Source organism: Myxocyprinus asiaticus, chromosome 17, assembly GCF_019703515.2.
Source record: "Myxocyprinus asiaticus isolate MX2 ecotype Aquarium Trade chromosome 17, UBuf_Myxa_2, whole genome shotgun sequence".
In the NCBI taxonomy this organism is placed as follows: Eukaryota; Metazoa; Chordata; class Actinopteri; order Cypriniformes; family Catostomidae; genus Myxocyprinus; species Myxocyprinus asiaticus.
The window spans coordinates 45,677,998-45,692,670 of NC_059360.1; the positions used below are offsets into that span (position 1 = coordinate 45,677,998).

At 38.2% G+C, this 14,673-nt stretch overlaps 2 protein-coding genes across 2 annotated transcripts in view; both read left to right on the forward strand.

Moving 5' to 3' along the window:
• Nucleotides 1–14,673, forward strand: part of LOC127455327 (beta-taxilin-like) — a 102,285-nt gene that overhangs the window by 56,820 nt on the left and 30,792 nt on the right. The gene's annotated exons all lie outside the window — the stretch shown is intronic.
• The window catches only part of LOC127455321 (transcription factor HIVEP2-like), a 29,564-nt gene that overhangs the window by 4,613 nt on the left and 10,278 nt on the right, over nucleotides 1–14,673 (forward strand). The window contains exon 2 of the mRNA XM_051723110.1: nucleotides 14,392–14,483. The gene's annotated coding sequence lies outside the window, so the exon portion shown is untranslated. The remainder of the gene's footprint in view (nucleotides 1–14,391; nucleotides 14,484–14,673) is intronic.

A 14,673-nucleotide genomic window follows, 5' to 3' on the forward strand; every position in this document is an offset into this window, starting at 1 on the left:
CAACAAATGTGTGTTTTATTCACTTTTACACAAATCATTGGTACTATGGCTGTTTATGTCTTTAAACACGTATTTTTCTATTACTCACAACCTACTATGTTATTATATCAAAACACTTTTACTCTAATGCAACATTTGAAAATGGTTCATTTTAACACTTGTATCAGGGGCGGAATGGCCATCAGGAGAACCGGTACTTTTCCCGATGGGCCTGCCGCGAAACGGGGGCCGCGATATGTCAAAATTTGCTTTTAAAACACTATCAGTTAGGTTTTGAAGCGTAAGTTAAGGGTAAAGATTTCTGTTTTGTTCACCTTATTTCTGTCCAGTTCAGATGCACAGAAAATGTGGCTCTGGTTTTATGACACTTCAAGAGGCCATCAATTTGTCTCATGGCCATTTAAGACTGAGTAGTCCTTTTAAAACCTGAGTTTCGACCATAACCATTAAACCACGGCTGACTTGCTGTATGTGACACGAATAAAGATGATAATCGAAATGCAGTTGTAGCCAATTACTAAACCAATCTAAAAACTATGTATTTGAGCAATGCCCTGTTTTAATTAGTGGAATTTTCTTGGGCAACTATTCCTATTACTATTGCTCATGCTTGGGGTTATTGATTTGAACAAACCCCTTACTTCTGCACATAACTCATCCCACACCATTTGCTACGGACATTAGTTGCAGGTGTGATATTCTAAGCGAATGCCCTTGCTTTCTCATGTCTGTGTCTCAGATCTCAGATTCCCTCTGGCTTTCCTCCCTTCTTCTGTTCTGGGATTGTGCTGCTTTGGAGTGAGCACAAATCTATTTCTAGCCCGTATATTCCACTCCGGCAGCAGCCGCTGCCAGCAGAGCGTTGTCACGGTGATGGACATCTCTGCCGGCCTCCTTCAGCCAATCAACATGCCTGGGTATATGCCAAGAAACATAACCATTTTCCATTTACATAAATGGTTTCCATAACCATTTTCCAGTGCTCTTGTGAGTAAGAGTATTGTAGCTGTGCCTAGTAGAGAGTACTTTGTGTAGCATGGGAGTCTTGGCAGTCACACAGTGTTGATGGAAAATGTACCCTGTTTTACCTGGCTGGAGGCAGCTGAACTGGTCTGAATGGGAAGATCTGGCAAGGTGAGAGCTTGTGATAGATGCTTAACATGTAAATTGGTCTTGCACTAAAATAAGAACTGAGTAACATAAGATAATGACAATGTGCTGGGACATTGGATATAGAAAATATTGGTCTTTTTTGTTTGTTTGTTTAATTTGGTTGTCACTTTCATGCTGGTGATGCTTAGGAGATGTAGAAGAGATGTTTTGGTTCATTTCATGTAGTTTATTAACATATTTCATTGAGTATATGAGTGAGTTTCTATTGTCATATTTTCTATGTATTTAATTTTTTAGTGATGGACTGCATATTTGCTTTGACTGATTACTGTATCTGATTAGCCAATTACAGCCAAAGTCTGTTCCAAAATCTACAGGTAAACCTGTTGTTGAATTTTTCAAATATCTTTAAGCAAATTTTGAGTAAATATATGTATATTCTGTTATATATATGTAGTATATACTGTGTGTGTGTGTATATACATATATATATATATAATTTACATGTTTCCATTGATAATTGTATAAATATTGGGGGGGATGTACTTGCTTGTTTTGATTTGATTATACCTCCCCGCCACCCCATAACCCCTGGAATCTACGCCCCTGTATATATATATGTGTTTTATATATAACACAGTGATATATATGCCATTATTATATATTGGTATCATTTCAGTATTGCCTTTGGCCACAAATTATTATTTTTTCTTTCTCTGTTAGACTGAGCCTGAATGGGCATGTTTGGACATGTATTAATTCTATCTCTAGTACACAACAAGGCCATGTAACAATAGCTTTGATCGCAAATACATTAACATTTTGTAGTCTTATTGATTCTTATCAAGTTTTAACTGGAATTGACACCATTTTATGTATCCACCTTTTTCCTAAACGCGGAAGTGTTCCACGATTCGACTGTTTTCAATTTCCGGTATTTTCACTCTCAACGGCGTGTATTCTTAGCATGTAATGTTTAAGGTATTACATTTGTAAAAATTGTCAAAAAACATGCTGATACAAGTTTTTTTTTTATAGACAGTGCCTCACCTGAGTGTGTAGATGACATGAAGCGATGGTCTGATGTTAGTTATATTGATATCATTAATTATTCTGAGTTATGACAGCCAACAACTGCACAAGTTGAGCCTGAAATTCATTTTTACTCCAAGTGACATTTAAATGGTTGTTGTTCTCCTCTGGATCGCTCGTTTTGGCAGTTTTTACTTGGCATCTCGAGACCAGATATAGAAAACAGGCAATTACAATCATCATGGCGCCGACCAGTGGTTGCTCAAGAAAACTGTGGATGGTTTCACTGTGAAATGTGACTCTTCATGTGTTGCTTTGGTAATGATAGAACACCATTCATTAAGCTAAAAATAAAGACTTCAAGGCATATTTTCAAACTGAAGATGGCCAATTTTCTTTTAGTCGGGTAAATGATAAGATGCACTTTAAAAGAAAAAAGGAACAGTTGTTCCTTTAAAGGGATAGTTCGCCCTAAAATGAAAGTTCTGTCATTATTTACTCACCCCCATGTCATTCCAAAGCTATACTGTTATGCCTTACATTACGTTATACTTTTATGGTGGTTTTTTTTTTTTTTGGAGCTTGACAGACATAGTCACTATAAATTGTTGTTATATGGAAAAGAGTTGCATAAAGATCCAACAAAATTTCCCCTTTTGTCTTCAACAGATGAAATAACGGCATACAGGTTTGGAACAACATGGGGGAAGGGGTTGAACTTTTCCTTTACCAATCTATTTTTACCTGAACTTACCATTAAAATACTTTGATTGGTGTTCCCCAATGTATCAGGTTGATTCAGTCATAATAAATAAAATTGTTGACTTGAATAACAATTCTGATAATAACACAGGAAGCTTTTTAGTTTACCTTACAAAAGCTGAAAATGATTTTGCTGATGCCCATCTGCTCTGTGCAGCATTTATATCTGCTCTTGTGAATAAGGAGCATGTGATGTCGCAGGAAGGTTACTTGAGGATTCCCATTGGCCTTTTGAATACCCACTTATGTGCGCCTTGGGAGAGACAAAGAGCGTGAAGCACAGCAGAAATAGTCATTTGGTTGCCATGGGAACATTCCGTATTTCTGCGCAGCACATGCATGGTGAATGACATTTACAGTATAATTTCCAGATCAAGGCCATTTGCATATGGCACACTTTTAGTGCGACTATTAAACCTTTGTGAATTTGGTAGGAATCTGTGCATACTCGATGATTATAATAAGCCACAGGACAATAAAAGAAAAGAAAATAGGAAGGATTATTATTATGATTGCTAAGGCAAGCATCACTATTACTATTGCTCAAACTTAGGGTTAGTTTGAACAAACCCCTTACCTGAAGTATTGCACTGTTTATGCTAAGGAGATTAATTATACCTCAAATTGTCCAGAGATTGTTGAGGAGAGGTGTGCTATTACTTTTATAAGCCATCTGCCGTTTTTGTCCAGAAGATGTTGAAATGGTTGAAAAAAGTCCCATAGACTTACATTGAAGGAGGGACCGAAAACAAATAGCAATGTGCTAACAACCACCCAGGCACATTTAGAATGTAATGCATATACAATCATTCTGAATTTCAAATGTCATACTCAAGCAAATGTATGCAGAACATTGAGCATTGAGGATGTTGTACCTTTAAACATGGAAATGTGGCATGCAAAATAGCATGCTTGTGTTTACATTTCTTGGCAGATGCTGATTTACCAATGCATTATAAATGTCAGAGCATGTAAGTGATCCATGATTAGTATGACAGGCAGGTGGTGTTCAATGACCTAGTGATCAGTCAATCATCTTACACATGCAGACCATCTCAATTCTGTGGAGTATTTGGTCATTAAATCTACACTTGTGCATACAAACCATTTAACATAGAGTCTATTCATTAAAGTTCCATGGTATTACTATTAATAGTGGTGTTTGCTAAGGCAAGCATCACTATCACTATTACCATTGCAATTGCAATTGCAAGGCAACATGCTAGAAACACTCAGAACACCTTAGCAATATGCACTGTGATGGCAAGTTTTGCACAGGCAATGTGAAAATCTAGTTACTACTAAAAGTTTGGAGCAAGACTGTACAAAAATATGTACGCAAATATCTTGTAAAAAAATGTATTTGAAGCCCATGTTTATAATGCATTGTAAAGGCATTATAAATGTATTATAATGCCTTTATAAAGTCTCATATAATATGTTTTAACTTCTCATAAATAATTATAACCACAATTATAATGCATTATAATACTTAACTATTAATAGTTTTATCTTCGAATATAATGCAACATAACATGACCAACATAACATTTTAGTTCTAATGTATTATAGGTATGCTTTGAGTAAAGTAACAACCATACGATATTTTTACGTGGTTTTAAAATATAATAAGACATTACATACATTTTAACCCTGTAGCTTTTTCTTACAAGTTCATGTTATGACTGTATATAAGAAGACATTGCTTTTGTAACTTAACTTAAAGCAAGTCAAGACCACTTATAATGGTATATGATCACATCAAGCCTTATAACTGTTGACACTATGCTGCTTTTGTAGACAGCACTTTTACGATACCTAATACTGTGTATTACAATACAACTTTTGAGGATAAAATTGGATGTTTATTGTGTTATAATGCATTATACTCTTTTAGGTATAACTATGAATATGTTAAGGATTATAATGTATTAAACTGGAGTTACAATTATTTATGAGAAGTTATAACATATTATAAGACATATTATGAGACATTATGAATGCATTATAATGCATCTATAATGAATTTACAATGCATTAAAAATATGGGCTTTCTAGAATGTGTTACCAAAAAATCCTTACTGCATGCTATGTAAAAATAGTTTTGAATGATGAAAGATCAAGAGTAGATACAAAGTGATTTGTTGATTATAATTAACATTATTAGTTAATTTTCATAACATACTTTTTGCTCAGTAAGGTAAACTGCATGGATATCCAGTTTATTTGATGCATTATCAGATATATAGTATAGAAGCAGTTGTGGATAATGGTTTATTTACCTTCACAGAATACTGTAATGCATCATTCTGTCATAACGCTAAGAGCAGCCAGTGGAGGAGGAAATTTTGCATGCTGTCAGATCACATGCAAATGTGTTCAGAATTTCCGCTGCAGTCAGCAGACTTGTGCGCCTTAGACGGTGGATAATAAGCCGAGCAGACATATGGAAAACCCGCTGGGACAGACCATCATATTTATAGAGACAAGACTTGACCGTTAGTGCCTAAAGGAGGATCGGCCATTTCATAGCTGTTCCTCAGTAAACTTAATGCAGAGTACAGAAAGCTGCCGTGCCCTGCATGCTATATATGTAGCCTGAAGGAATTCAGTATGTGTTTCCAAAGCCTGTGCATTCTGGCGTGCCTTATGGTCTGTTATGTGTTCAGTAATAAACCAGAGAATTGATGCACATTGTTGCATTGTTAAGCTTGTTAGCAATGTCACTGTATCAAGAGAATTGGCTTTTGATTGCTAACCTTTCTAAAACCGATCATAAGAATGGATTACTGTGCTCTCACTTGGGTGTTCTGGATGGTTACTTGGGTATTTGGGTGTTCTGGGTGGCTACTTTGGCAATAGGGTGTTCTGGTTGGTTGCTAGGGTGTTACTAGTGTGTTCAGGGTGGTAATTTGGGCGTTATTAGAGTGTTTTGGGTGGTTACAAGGGCATTACCTGAGTGTTTAGGGTAGTTACTAAGGCATTACACTGTGGTGACTAAATTTTAATTCTTAGGGTTAGGGGTTTGTTAAAATAGTAGCAATAGTAAGTAACAGTGATGCTTGCTTAGCAAACACAATGAATTGAAATAGGTCTATGCTTTTGTGATATCGGAGAGCTCTACAGTTATGAAGACCATGACTACAACACACAGAGGGTATCTCCACCCCCCCCCCCCCCCCCCACACACACACACACACACACACTCCTCTCTAATGCAGTTGTCTTCCCCCACTGTAACTTAAGATGGGACTGTGGTCACAGCAGGTCAAATATTTTTAGCCATGCAAATTGTATTGTGTTTAAAGGCCAAGGTTACAGGCCAGTTGAGAAGTAGAAGGATTCACTGTCCTGAACTGAACTTTTTTCATTTTTTGTATAAAATCTTGCATGAAATGTATGCATTTCTGTGATGAGTTGTGTATAAGATGTTTCAACATGTCAACATGAAATGGCATTCGCACCCCATTTTATTTCTGTAATCTGCAATTTCTGAGCATACCAGTATGTTCAGTGAGGAAAAATTTACTACTTGATTATGAGGTGCATGGGCGTTAGCAGGGGCGTCGGACCACAGGTAATGATGGACCTGAGTAACAGGGGCCCTCACTGGAGGGGGGACCACAAAAAGGCTTCATTGATATTCCATCATATTATCAGTAACATGCTATTGGTTAGAATTAAACATCGCAAGACTCTGTTTAACACCTGTAAAAATGGGGAGTTCTCCTATAATCTGCCTTGATTCCTCCCATTTTAGCGACCCCCACCCACCTCAACAAAAGCAAAAGTGGTCTGGTCCATCAGCCAGCACGCGGTCCAAACTGAGTGCACATCATGATGTCATTTGCTTACTGCGTTAATGTATCTTCAGAAATGAATAAAAAAATCGGACATTCAAAAGAAAAAGGAGCGAAGAAAAAGCGGGAGGTAGCAGAGTTTTTTACAGAAGAAATATGAGCCATACCTCTCAATGTAGCTACAGGTGAATATTTGTTTGATATTCATGTAAACATGGTTCAAAATTAACACTTGGCATGCGCCAAAATTGCTTTTGGTGAGAAAATAAAATGGAAATATTCACCAGGTGGTTGGTAACATTATTACTGCATCATTACATGATTTTCATTAAACAGTGAACAACAATCAGATGCTTGCTTAATAAAGTGACGTGCACAATTCAAATCAAACTGTCAACATCAGCCTCATGCATCTACTGTATAAACATATTTTACTTCAGTGCAAAATATACCATCAGATGTTTAACTATGATGCCTAAATGTTATTTTTTTTTCCAGAACTGCATGAGATACATGTGAAATTTTACTCACATTAAGCCATCAAAAGTATATGTGAGGAACAATATCACCTGTCCTTGCACTCAGAGGCTGTTGTCTATTTAAAGAGACAGTACCGATTTATCATGTGTTCTGAATATCAATGTAAATAATTGTAAATGGAACAATTTATGCATGTAAACTATAAACATGTAACAAATATATGTGAAAAATAATAACTGATGTTTTAAAGACATTTATTGATGGAATATAATGAATTTTAAAAAATTTCAAAAGCTAAAATGCAACCAATATGATGAAAAACGGACAAAATATATAATATTTTCAAATTGTATCTAGAAGGGTTACCTAGAAGGTTAAAAGGTCCCTTCATAATTATCAGCATGAGCTTAGAAATAATTTATTTTATATTTAAGTTAAATGGGCATTGTAACCAAAATATTCCTGTTATATTAGTTAGCAAGTTAAGACTTTCTAAAACTACCATAGAACAGAAATGTCTCAGGATAGACTGAACAACCTGGCACTCTTCTCATTTCAGAAATGTTATGGTGACATTGCCAACAAGACAACTTATAAATTGATGTATAATTTATCTTGTTTGTAGGCTTAGTATATTTTTTTAATAATGTATTGCTTGATCCAAATAATATGTGCATTTGAACATAAAATGTTATGAATTAGCACTGTTAAATATCCATCTATAATGTTTATACTGGATATTATCCCCACCACAAACCCAAATTGGTCAGGGGGCCCTAACGTAGTTCTGTGCCTGGGGCCCAAAATTTGGTGCTACGCCCCTGGGCGTTACACACCAGAATGGAGTCCGATGGAGCAATTATTTGTTATTTGTGATTTGAAGCCCTCAAGCGCAAAATCATTCAGTCCATTGCGGTGTCGAAAGAAGCCTAGAGTGACCACGGTTTAAATTTTGATTAATTAAGTGTTGATTATTTAGCACTCTCAAGACCCATAGGGAGAATGTGTCAGTTGTTTGGATGTACATATATAGACAGAAGGTGCCACTGGTTATGACAGTTTACTGGGGAGGAAGAAACCGATCACTATCAGTCTTATTTGTACTCTTAATCTGGTCTAAATAATTTCTATTTATGGAGTTTAATTAAAAAGGGGGGGTTATGAAAAGTTCCTGACCATTTTTATCCCTGTTTTCAAGCAGAAGTGTGGTCTCTCAGTTCTCCATTGCATTGATGCAAAAGTGGCATTCAGTGTGGGCTGTTGCATAACCCTTTTGAGGGTCCCTTTTCTATTTTTGTTCCTGGATAAGCCTCTCAGTGAGGTATTTTCTGTGGTGACTGGCTTACATCTGTAGGTCTTCTAATGTACGCTTACTGAGCAAGACATGGATCACTGTTTCACACTTATTCCTGGCAAATGTTGCATTTTTTTGTGTGTGTGATGCACTGCAATTCAGGAAGCAGGATTTATGAGAACATCTGCATTTGACTGGAGATTGAACAAGGCTATATTTGTACACCAGGTTTGTAGATCAAAGGCAGTCAGTATGTTGTATGTCTTATTGAGACTTGAAAGCAGGTGATTTGTCAAAGTCAGTCCTTGAATGCTCTGTTTTAAGCAACACAATCAGCTCTTCTATGGACATTTTGTGCCTGCAGCTCTTGGGAGAGATACTTCAAGTTTAAAGATGCAACACAACTGTATTTTATGACATGCCAGGCTTTGCCAGGCATCTCTTTGGCTGGTGATGTCATAGGGGGTGCTGAAATATGACGCAATAACTTTCTCTTGAGTCTGGCTATATTTTCCCACCATTGACTTTGATTAATGCAGTTAATGCAGATGTTAGTGTGTCTAAAGGTGATGTAGATGGCAAGCTTTGGCACCTCCAGTATTACACCCATGACTACAGATTACTTTCAGTGGTGTTCTTAAATGATGAAATCACATGATCTTACAGTATTCTGACAGATTCACGCATATCTGTATTTTGTAGCATCGTTGACATGTTCCATCTGTCAACCCAGTTTTAAAAGTTGTATGTAGTCTCTGGTTGGTTTATTCATCATTTTCCTCCATAAATGTGTTGAGGACATCCCAGAACTGAGATTGCCCTTGACAAAGCTCAATCTGATGGCTGTGTTTTGTCATTCCTCCATCATCTCCTCTACTCACTGTCTCCAGACAGACAGGTTGTTTAGATAATAACTCGACCTGTGGGAAACATTTGACTTCATTGTAGACTTTGCCAAAACTTGATAATGGTTATATCTTAGGTTTTATAGACAGACAGAGCTTGATGTTTCTTTTCTAATGGACTGCAGAGCTTCAATGTCCTACTAATTATGATGAGCTCAGAGGTCTTATCCAGATAAACTTAGGTGACTTCATTAGGCACACTCTATGATATTTGCAGATGGGAATTTTACTTGCATGTTCCCCTTAAAGTGAAGGTAGCAGTGGTTTAAGTTGCAGTATAATTGATTATACTATGTTCCTATTTTGGCACAACATGTTGACTTATATTGGGTCAGTGTAACAAACAGTCTATTAATTGTCTTTTTACAGTGTACTTGATGTGTACATGATTGGTTAGCGAGGCACTTAGTCATTAAACACTGCCTAAATGTTTTTCTAAATGGCAACATTTTTTATTTTCCATTGTTGTGGGAATATTCTTGCATCATTTTGATGTTCATAAAAGAGAGCAAGAGCAAGTTTCTGAAAGAAGAGAAACTTTTCAAGACATACAGTCCCTAACATCAGCTCCAAGATAAAGTTATAGTATATTATTTATATACCTTTTTTTGGGGGGGCTTTAAATTAAAGTCAAAATGTTGAAATTAGTGTCAGTCGATTCAAATTGTATTAATCGCATAATTTTTCACAGTTAATCACAGATTTTGAAAGTAGTGAAATTTGACTCTAAATATACTTTTTTTCCTATCAAAATGCATTAATTTGCTTTTTAGGAAAGAAAGCTAAACAATATATAACAACATAATGCCTTATTAACATATTCCAAACAAAGGCTTTCACAGTATGAAAGTAGAAATGCTCTAAAACAGCACCAATTTAAGTAACATTAAACACTTCCCAAAGTCTAATTGGGAGTATGACTAATTAAAAGAACTAGCTCTCCCATAGGCTGCCTATTTATTGCAATGGGCAGTAAATCTCTTTAACTCCTCCACAATAATAATCAGCTGGCAGACTGTAGCTATCCACTTTGCTACAGTAATTGTAAAGCCGCGTTCATGATTCAGAGCGTCAGTGCCTGCTTCAAGCTCTGCTTTGAACTCCTAATTAAAAGTGCTGCAGACAATGTTTTCGTGATAGTTAAGACTTGACATGCTTCTGTGTTTATTAAACTGCACATAACAGGGGCTGTAAAGTGCTTGATTTCTGTCACAAGTCCCATCTGGGCTTGTTTTGTACATCAAATAATGTACAAATAGAGGTCCTTTCTCCATCACTTGATCATTGACATGGAATCTCTGTTGTGTGTGTGTCAGTGTAATGACTCCGGGCGGACACATTGACACATTACAAAGGTTCCACCCTGGTCTGACCATTGTTTATGCTGGTTTATGCTTTATTTTTATTTATTTATTTTTTTTATTTATTTTTTGTTCTCCCTTTTTTCTCCCCAATTTGGAATGCCCAATTCCCAATGGCTCTAAGTCCTCGTGGTGGCATGGTGGCGTGGTGACTCAATCTGGGTGGCGGAGGACGAATCCCAGTTGCCTCCATGTCTGAGACGTCAATCTGTGCATCTTATCACGTGGCTTGTTGAGTGCGTTACCGCGGAGACATAGCGTGTGTGGAGGCTTCACGCTATTCTCCGCGGCATCCACGCACAAATTCACCACGCGCCCCACCGAGAGCGAACCACATTATAATGACCATGAGGAGGTTACCCCATGTGACTCTACCCTCCCTAGCTACCAGGCCAATTTGGTTGCTTAGGAGACCTGGCTGGAGTCACTCAGCATGCCCTGGATTCCAACTCGCGAATCCAGGGCTGATAGTCGGCTTCTTTACTCGCTGAGCTACCCAGGCCCCTGGTTTATGCTTTATTAATATTATACGTGTTAATCGTGATTAAGAAAAAATAATGCTTCAAACTTTTTCAATTAATCGAATGCGTTAACGCATTAATTATGACAGCGCTAGTTGTAATACATCTTGGAGCTGGTTGATTTGGTTCATGGCTCAGAACTAGGGTGGCCAGACATCCCGTTTTTCCCGGGACAGTCCCATGTTTAAGCACTTTTTCTAGTGTCCCGACTTATTTGGAAAATTTGTTTGTTTTGTCCCGTATTTCCCTCTCCTAAAATTTCTCTATTGCCTATGTGACTTTCTCAGTCACATGAGTATTCTAATCAAAGGTAGCCAAGGATGCGGCTTGTAAAACCAAGTACATGATTGGATTAAACTGTCCAATCACAGTCCCCATCAATAGATGTCCAGTTAATGAACTGATTGAAGAGTCAGTTTGAAAGAGCACACAGATGAAATTGCGGCTGGAAAAATGTAAAGGAACGTGCATGTACATTTAATGAGGATCTTCAAAGAGAGTTTAAATTTCTAAAAAAGGAGTCCCAGACAGAGCCTAGTAAAGTGAGGTGTGAGATTTGTGGAGCTTGCTTTTCCATCTCCCATGGAGGCTGCACCGACATCACACAGCATGTTCATGCAAAAAAGCATGTGGATGCTGATAAAAGTAAATGTGCCACACCAAGTGAAATTTTCTTCTGCCCGCACCAAATCTGAAGCTGTCATATGCAATGAACTCTCTCCTTTGTCAGAGGAAGAAGTTCAGAGTGATTTGGACAAGTGCTCGTTTGTCATAATGACTGTGGATGCATCCAAACACAAAGACATAAAATTGTTCCCTGTACTTGTGTGTTACTTTAATCCACTAGATGGTATAAAAGTCAAGCTAATTGAGTTTTCATCTCTCAGGTGAGATGTTGGATTTGCAAACTGACTACATTTCCAGTGTAATTGAAAAACATGGCCTTGACCAAAAACTAGTTGCCCTCAGTGCCAACAACACAAACTTTGGTGGTGTTAAGAAAGCTGGTAAAGGCAAAATCTTGAGAAAGCTGCAGTCAAGGTTTGAAGGGAAATTTTGGGGATTGGCTGTAATGCACACATCATCCGTAACACATTGCAAACAGCAGTGGATTGTCTTCCAATAGATTTAGAGAGTTTTGCTGTGAAGGTGTACAAATACTTCCATATCTACACAGTGAGCATGAAGGAGCTCAAAGACTTTTGTGATTTTGTGCAGCTGGACTATCAGAAATTACTGCAGCATGGCAACACACGTTTCCTCTCTCTTGGTCCAGCTCTTGATAGAATACTACACATATTCAAAGGTCTGCGTGCATACATTCTTTCTCAGGAAAAATGCCCAAAATTTCTAAGAGACATTTTCAGCGATCCTTGCACTAAACTTTGGATTGGCTTTGCGCTCAAGCAAACAACCATTTTTAACCATGCACTGGAGATAGCAGAGCAAGACCACATATCAGCCACAGAAGTGGCTTTGCACATTCATGACCTGAGAAAAGTCTTGCAGGCCAGGCTGGAGGAATCATTCATACCCTCTGACATAAAAAAGCAGCTGGATGCCGTGGTTGAAGCTGGTGACATGCGAGTGGATGATTCCTTTTGTGCAGTGAGAAACTTTTATTCAGCATCGGTGGATTACCTCCAAAATTGGAGCTGCTCATTGGAGAACACAGAAAAACTTGAGTGGGCCCTACTGAGAGACATCCCAGAGTGGAAAGACATTCAGAGCAGCCTTGAACACTTCTACTCCAGAATCCCCGCTCTCAGTTTGATTGACAATCTTTGGTGAATGGGCTTGCACAAAAAACTTTGTCACTCGTCGCATCACTGAGTGGAACATGAACAAGACGGCCATGTCTGAGAGATGGACAGTTGTTTTTCGTGAGCTGGAGGGCAAGACCATCAACTTCGGAGTCTTAGCCAAGGTCATGGGGTTTGTTTTATGCCTGCCTGGGACATCTGCATCTGTGGAGTGTGTGTTCTCGTTAATGAACACAGCATGGACACCGGATAAATCTCGACTCAGTGTAACAGTCATAAAGGCAATTCTTTTCGTACATCTTAATTTTGGACTGGACTGCTCTGCATTTTACGATAAACACTTGAAAGACAAGCGCACACTGAGAAAAATTGTGCCAGCGAAAAGTAAAGGGTGACAACAGTTACAGATGCCCTCTACTTCACATTGATCTGTGCCTAGGTAAGGATACGTCAATTTATGTTTTGCTAGGAGGGGGCTGTCCCATTTTCCACAAGCAGGAATCTGGTCACCCTACTCAGAACAATTAATTTTTTTATTATTTTTTTATTATCCCCAATTTGGAATGCCCAATTCCCAATGCGCTGTAAGTCCTCGTGGTGGCGTAGTGACTCGCCTCAAACCGGGTGGCCGAGGACGAATCTCAGTTGCCTCCGCATCTGAGACCATCAATCCGTGCATCTTATCACGTGACTTGTTGAGCGCGTTACCACGGAGATATAGCGCATGTGGAGGCTTCATACTATTCTCCGAGGCATCCACGCACAACTCACCACGTGCCCCACCGAGACCGAACCACATTATAGTGACCACGAGGAGGTTACCCCATGTGACTCTACCCTCCCTAGCAACCGGGCCAATTTGGTTGCTTAGGAGACCAGGCTGGAGTCACTCAGCACGCCCTGGATTTGAACTTCAGGGTTGGTAGTCAGCATCTTTACTCACTGCGATATCCAGGCCCCCACTCAGAAATCTTTATTGAGGATTTTTGTTAAACTCCTTATGGAGAAAATTAATCTGGAATATACAACCGGAACCAACGCTGCTGAAAAAAGGGTGTTCACTAATACGCTTTCTTTCTTGAAAGTATTTTTTGTTGCTTATACCTTATTTTATTTATACAGGAGGATTCGTTCCACAGTATATTTGATGTTTTAAAGCTTTGTCTCGAAAAATGAAAGTGTTTTCCTTTGTAAAGGGGCCACATGATCTCCAAATGGATAATTATGTGCAAAATGATTGATGCTGTTACACAGATAAATGGTATTTTCTTCCCTAATTATGTTTGTGCAGCCATGTTCTTGTTGTACTTGTAGTTGTGGTTAACTTAACTATTTAACAGCAGAATTATTTACCTTACAGTTTGAGACGACCCTCACATCAATCACAGACCTCAGAAAGACAGTGAGATGGAGCTGGCAGATTGCCTTCAGAAACACTCTGCTCAGGTCATGGTGAGTTCATGAGACATTTTGTCTTCAAGCAGGGATGTAACCACATATTCAGGATTGGCAGGGACCAAATTTAATAATTCATGAATCAACCATTGGAAGAAAAAAAATCCATATCAGTCAAACACTAGTCTAAACATTGGACGCTGTATATCTGAATATGCTTGTAACAGCCCTGCCTTAAAGATGATTT